This window comes from Haliaeetus leucocephalus, unplaced genomic scaffold (genome assembly GCF_000737465.1).
Source record: "Haliaeetus leucocephalus isolate CR32 unplaced genomic scaffold, Haliaeetus_leucocephalus-4.0 Scaffold189, whole genome shotgun sequence".
NCBI classification, from domain to species: domain Eukaryota; kingdom Metazoa; phylum Chordata; class Aves; order Accipitriformes; family Accipitridae; genus Haliaeetus; species Haliaeetus leucocephalus.
Window position 1 is genome coordinate 391013 of NW_010972625.1, and position 6715 is coordinate 397727.

Here is a 6715-nt window from a genome sequence, read left to right on the forward strand (position 1 = left end):
TTTGTTGTGCTACTAGTCTGAGGCCAAAGGCGCTCACCTGGGTGACCATCTCTGCATGCGATAGCTACCGAGATGAGCCTATGAACAGAGAACAGACTGCAGCAGCTGCTTTGAGGTTAAGATGAGTGACAAGCCCCCAGCCTTAAGCACCAGCATTGCACAATGCCTCTTCTTGTATCTTTTAGAAAATGACCTTTCAGGAATGTAATTTCCAAACTAGTATTGCTGGTGATACACAGATAGAGGAAACAGAGAATTTACAGTGATTAGAATACATCATATTTATGGACTAACAAGACAGATGATGCAGTGAAGCAAGGAATGAACTGTAATGAGGCCAAGAAAAAAATTAAACACATGCTGTATTCCAGCCTAAACAGCAGTGTACAAATAGACAGGAAATGCAATCTAAAACAATTCACATAATGTTTAGTAGCATTATAAAGGAAAACCAGAAGAGATCTTGGAGCTTTTACAGACTTCATAAGACAGAGTAAAAACCAATGGAAGACTGTAAGGAAAGTTAAGAGGTACTGTTGAAACATCTGTATGAAAGGCACAAGGAGCCTTTCAATCTCAGGAGCACTCGTTGCCACACTGAAAACTGTGAGACACTGCCAAACAGATTTCCAGAAGGTTCAAACCCAATCCTGAAAGATTTCATAGATATCAGCTTATTTGGGCAATATTAACATATTTGCAAAATGAAACTTACAGTTACATTAAATCCTCCTAAAGCCTGTAGGATCTGATCACCTCTAGGTATGTGACAGATAAATGCAATAGGGAAGGTGTTTCCCAAAATGAAAAGGTGTAGCAGGGAATAAAACTGGCTTTGAGGAAAAGAAGAGTGAGAAGCCAAGATTTGAACCTGTCCCTGAAAAAGCCTTGGTGGTCTGTTACTCGTGGCTGAACCGTATTGCAGAAAATGCTGTGTCAGAGAATATACTGGATCACCAAAACAATATTGCTGGGGGGATTATTGTGATAAAATTTAACACAAGGAATTTCTTTATAGATAGGAACATCCTTAAGATTGTAAAAATGTTCTTTATGCAGGCTTGTACTTCTACTATGAAAAAAATTACGTACATGTTTAACTTTATATGTGTTGACTAATTAAAATCAACTGGGATAATCATGTGCTTCAATTTAACATTTAGTATTATAAAAATCAAGTAGATTGGCATGCTGGTATGTTTTCATCTCTCTTTGGTTCACTATATATTTTTTGCAGCTGTATTCAGGGTAACGGGAAGAACTGCAACTCCCAGAAAGCAAAGAGATGATGCAAGGTTTTAAAATGCTATCAGAAGTAATAAAATTTTTGTAAACTATCCCTTTTACTTGGGAGCACTCATTTTTAAAGGTCCCCTGTACATACAACATTATAAAATATTTCCTCAAACACAGCAACTTATTAGCTGTATTCCTGACTAGTTTCTTAATTGGGCTCAGAAGTAAAATTATCATTCAGATGTTAGCAGTTTTGCTGTTCAACATCTAATCTATTTTGAAAGCTTAAATTCTATAAATATTTAAATTAAATATAATCTGCATTTGCTTAGTGATTTTAATTAAGAATTAAGTTGCTGTTCCCCTGAAATGTGTAAATGTTTAAAGCCAATGCAGCAGCAGGATAATGTCAGGGCATTTAAGATTCTGTACCATTATTAATACATTTTTCAGTGTATTGCAGGCTGAGTTTAGCGCCATAGTTGAGCTGCTACACAACTACCCAGAAGCATCTTTAAAAAAACCCAAAAAATTACAAAAAAATTGAAAACTTAACTCAGTTTTAAACTGCTGTGACTGAGACACAGAACAGGGTTTTACTCAGTTTTTTTCCATTTGTATTTCTACTTTAAGCCCAGTTTCTCCAGAACTTCCTTCCACAGGCAAAACTCTAGGCCTATGACTTTGAGCCCACTGGATTTCTTCTGGGTCTCATGAAGGAGCCTCACAGAGATTTATACGGCTTTAGGAAGAGAAGTCACCTATGCTGACTTCATGCTATTCTTTTCAAACATGCTAGTTACAATACTGTTTAAGAAAAATATTTATTCCTTGCATGAAGGAATGATATCTGAATCCTACCCATGGACTCCCCTGGTACTAAGTAAATCCAAGAAGACTGAAGGGTAGCCCATCCACCTCAGACCATGTCCCCAGCACAGTGAACCCGCACTGAGGATGCCTCTTTCAGAGCATCCTCCTCAAGCTATGTGTGCATGCAAGAAGCAGAAATGTCCATGGTTACTGAACCAAACTTCACTGGAGGGCACTGCAAGCTACGGGCTGTGTGTGGGAAACACAACCTGATAAGACATGTGATGAAGCCAGCATGCAGCTGTCCACACGGCAAAAGGTGACCTTGCAGAATGGTGTAGTCAGACTGAATGCACCCAGGGCCACTCCTGTGTGTTACTGGATATGGCAAAAACACACACCTGCTTCCTCTGCAGAAAGGAAGAGCCTTATACCCAGCATTTCCAACCCTACTGTAACATAGCTTGAGAAAAGGCCTCCTATCACAAAGACGTCTGAGAAAGAAAAAAATACATAGAAGATGCAAGACACTGGATAGCAACAAATAAGATGCCTAAAGTCCAGGACTGAGAACAAAACCATTACAGATATTTAATTAGAAAACTAGCTATTAAAGTAGACTCCAGTTGCTTAATAAGAGTTTGTCAGTGAACTAATGTAATTAACCGTTGGACAGAAATGGGGACAATACAGTGGTTATAGATCTTGGAAAGAAGTAACTAGAGAAGAATGAACTGCAAAGATTATAAAACTCAGTTTCAACTGAAGTTTTCTTCTCTCTTAGTCCACAAACAATTAAAAATGTTTCTTCTATTTGTTCTGATCTTTGAAAGTATGACTGCGTAGACTGCAGTTACATTTTGACCACAACATAGACACTGTACTGGACAACTTTTTCTCTGCATGTTGGTTTGAGGCAGACAGCCAGAGGCTGAGGGATGGGCTATACCTGCCCCTCACCACAAAACTGCTTAAATGGGATTGAACCAGGAACCAGCAAATAGAACCCCCAAAAACCAGAATGAAAGAATATTTAAACCCAGTTTCTGTAATACTGGATGTTACTAACTAAAGCAAAAGAAAATTATTATTTTACAGAAAATGGCTTTCAGTTTTCCTTTGAATGGCTTCATGGCATGTAAGAAGACAGTTCTGTATCTCCAGAGGCCTGATTTTAAAACCTTTAATTCATAACTAACAGCACACTTGGTGATCTAGAAAAAAACAACCCACCACAAAAACCCAACTCAACACCCCACAACAGAGCAATTCCCACACACACATTCGCAAGAGGGCAGAACATTAAGTTTCATTTTGATCTTTTGATGAGAAAGACCACAATTTTGACACAGAACTGCATTTCCTCCAGTAGACACTAAGCAACTCAGAGTAGCACAGACCAAGAGAGCATTTTCAACATGCCATCCATCTAACTTCAATCTGTTATACCAATTCAACTGATGACACCCAAAGTCCCAAGGTATGAGCACATCACCGTTTCTTCATTAAAAAATCAGCATGAGCAATTTCGGATATGTAGATCTTATGGAACACACTTAGGAAAGAAAATAGAATAGAGCAGAGCAAAGAGTGAACGATTAAGCTTTTTTGCAGCCAGGAAAAGCAGGCAATAATGTTCTGCACCACACTCAAATTTTCATCCCATGGAAGTTGGCCCTGGGCTAAAATTAAACTGGGTGCAAAGTGGCAGGTTCTCTGCCACCAACGTAGGGTGCGGCAAACACATTAAACCCACAGCAATTCTACACAGCTTCAGCTTTGCCCTCTGTCATTTTCCTTTTTGCTGCAGTCCTCTGCACAGAGAACAAGACAGATGCAAGTATTGCCTTTCACTCTGTCCCTCAGACACTTCCCCTCTGACATTGTCTCCAATTAGCATTCCTATTTGTTATCCAACATATCACTCGTAATAATTTTAGTGCAGTCAACCAGTTCATCCCCAAATGAGATGAAGGTTAATGATGGTTTCTGTTACTGTTACTATATGCTTTGCATAAGAAAGGGAATGGATTTCTTAAATAACAGGAGACACCATTCCTTTCCTGAAATTCCTTAGAGCAGAAGACATCCCTTCTTTACCAGTGAGATTCAAGTGGACTACCCACATTTTACCAGGTCAGGAGTTGCTTTCTGCCCTGACACACAAGTACCTGTGGCCAACAGAGAAGTGGCCCAAGTGTCTTTAGATCCTTTTCTGTGACAGAGCAAACAATTGCCCCTTGAAAAGATGGAGCCAAATCCACTACTGACAAAGCTATTTGCATTGGTGCACTGCTGGGGTTGTTTTCTCCCTTCCCCTAGACCAGATATTCAGCCCAACACCTCAGCCCATGAACCACACACCATCCCCAGCCCTGGGGTCGGGGTGGGTGGAGGGAAGGGGAGCTGTTGCTCTGGAGTCAGGAAGGGTGACAGCGGCGTCAGCTCCCCCCATCATCTCCAAAGCAACGCATGCTAAACCCAACTTGAGCATTTAAAGAGCAGAAAACATTAGAGGGAACACTATGCAAAGCAGAAGCATGATCTAAATAGAATTTTGACCTAGTAGCCACGGACTGCAGCCAAAATATTTTCATTTAAGTAACTGATGTTAACCTTATTGTATAATCCTAGTTACCTGCTAATCTTCCCCCAGAGAAAAAGACTGATTTGGATTGCCTGGTAACAGTTACCACTGGTTGTGTCATTACAGTAACTTCAAGGTTTTTTTATGCTAATAGCACACCATGGTTAGCAACTATATTTTTGTCCTAATTTTTACATTTCGTATTTATTAGATGATTAATTTTACCTGCAACTTGTGTCAAAATGCTTTTGGATTGAAGCTGGAATTCAATTAACAATACAGAAAAAAATTATTTTAATAGGTGCACTGGTTACAAAAGAGAACATCAAACATGATTTGCATTTAAATGAAAGTCATATGAAGAAAATTATCTCCATAATTATTGACTTCAGCCAATTGTTGCTGATCATAATACAATCAAAGGGCTAGAAGAGAGCTCACCTCACCTACACCTTTGCCTAAGAAAGGATTGATGATAGCTGCTCTTCTGAACCGAAATAGTTTGTAATTAAGCATAATTTCATGTGTTTAGCCAGAGAATTCCCTGGGTTGTAGCTTTCTTTACAAGTTAATAGGAAACATCTAATGCTCAAATATTGGTTTTATGTAAATTTAAGATATTATGATGGGTTTAAATCTTAATATAGAAATGGTGAGTTGTCATTTTAATTCTGAAGGGGATTATTTCAAATGTTTTATTTTCAAATAGAAATACCAAGTTTAAGTTAAAAACACACACACAAAAGAACCTGCAACAAAAAACCCACAACACTTCACGCCCCCTGGAGATGGAACTGATCTGAAGGATGCTATCAACAAGAACGAGCATGGGGCAGAAGCGAAAACTTAATCTTCAATGGCACTGAAGCAGATGGGGCAGGAAATGTAGTCCAGCACCCCCACACAAGCAATTCACAGGAGCAAAGGGATCTTATCCAAAATAGGAGACAGTGCCTGGGCTAAACAGAATGTCAGGCACATCTCAGCTCATCACCAGGCTCAAACACCCACTCCTTCAGTCCCTGTTTTTCACTGGATCCCACTGACCCGCTTGCCAAAGTGGGAAAACTCTCCACATGCTACTTGCCCTGGCGATTTTGCCACGTCAGTTTTGCTCAGGATCACAAATGTGACCCATGCTGGTCTCAGGAGGGTCCAGATGTTCAGCAAGGCTCATCCCCACACAGCAGGATGTCATCCCTCTAGCTGGCAGTGAAGCCCGTAGGCCAGCAGTTGCAGGGCAGCCCAGGAGAAAGCTCCTCATGGCCCCATCCAGCAAAGCACTCCCCCTGTTCAGGTCTGAGCATGCAAACCATCCCACAAACTTGCCAGCGGGCTCATCCATGTGCCCACCTGAACCCAAGCCCTGCGACAAAGACAGTCTGTGAACTCAGCTACCTGGTGCTACAGCCATGGTGCAGGCAGCTGCAGTCCTGCAAGGTCTGGCTTAAGTTTCGAGCTTTAGTTCAAACGGGAATTAACTCAGGGAAGCCGTTAAAAATCCCCCCCAGCTTTAGGATCTCTTAAAGCAAGTATAAATCACTAGCTCTTTGTCTTGGCACCAGGCTTTATACTTACTTTGTGTTACCATGAATGACTGCCAAAAGGGAGGAGAGAGGAACTCAGGTCCATTAGCCATACTTTATTTTTTCATGATCTTCCCAGAAGTCATTGCCCATGCTGTTCTGATGCATCTTTGCAGTCTTCATCCAAGTCGCTGAAAGCCCTTGCTGCAGCCATGGGATATCTACAGCTTTTAATCCTGGGTGATAGCAGTACAGGTAGCAAAAAGAGAGCTGAACCTCCAAACAGTACCACTGGGAAGAACAAATTCCATGTTAGCTTGCTCTTTTCTTCATAGAATGTCATGCACTGTCCAAGTTGCAGACAATGTATAAGGTACCAATTCTGAATATATGCAAAATGAAGGAAGTGGCATTCCTATCAGCAGGAAACATTTGGGTTGAATTTAAGACAACTGTTTGAGAATGATCAAGTGTACTTACCCCAAGAGTTCATAGTCACAAGCCTAATTTTGTCACCATCTAAAAATTACTGAGCCATTTCTACTAAAATGGG

At 40.5% G+C, this 6715-nt stretch overlaps 1 protein-coding gene across 4 annotated transcripts in view; it reads right to left on the reverse strand.

Annotated features, from left to right (window-relative positions):
* Positions 1-6484, reverse strand: part of HTR2C (5-hydroxytryptamine (serotonin) receptor 2C, G protein-coupled) — a 97078-nt gene extending 90594 nt beyond the window's left edge. For all 4 annotated transcript variants that reach the window (XM_010565274.1, XM_010565271.1, XM_010565275.1 and 1 more), the window contains exon 1: positions 6215-6484. The gene's annotated coding sequence lies outside the window, so the exon portion shown is untranslated. The remainder of the gene's footprint in view (positions 1-6214) is intronic.
* Positions 6485-6715: the final 231 nt, after the last annotated feature.